Below are 204 nucleotides of genomic sequence, written 5' to 3'. Positions count from 1 at the left end.
GGAAAACAATCCAGGTCAATTAAAAAGACCTCTCGAAAATTAAGAACTTTCGAAAATTGATAATTAGTATAACGACTGGAACAGAAATCTGAGTCAGGATTCCATGATGAGTGGGAATAATTATCACTCGGCTGTGAAATCCATCGCTACTGCATTTCGGGGGACGAGGGAAAATGGCAGAAATTGTGGTTTGTTTTTGCAAAG

The sequence above is a fragment of the Penaeus monodon genome, chromosome 28, assembly GCF_015228065.2.
Source record: "Penaeus monodon isolate SGIC_2016 chromosome 28, NSTDA_Pmon_1, whole genome shotgun sequence".
NCBI lineage: Eukaryota > Metazoa > Arthropoda > Malacostraca > Decapoda > Penaeidae > Penaeus > Penaeus monodon.
The sequence above is the reverse complement of the archived record's forward strand: the minus strand, read 5'-3'. Positions refer to the sequence as shown.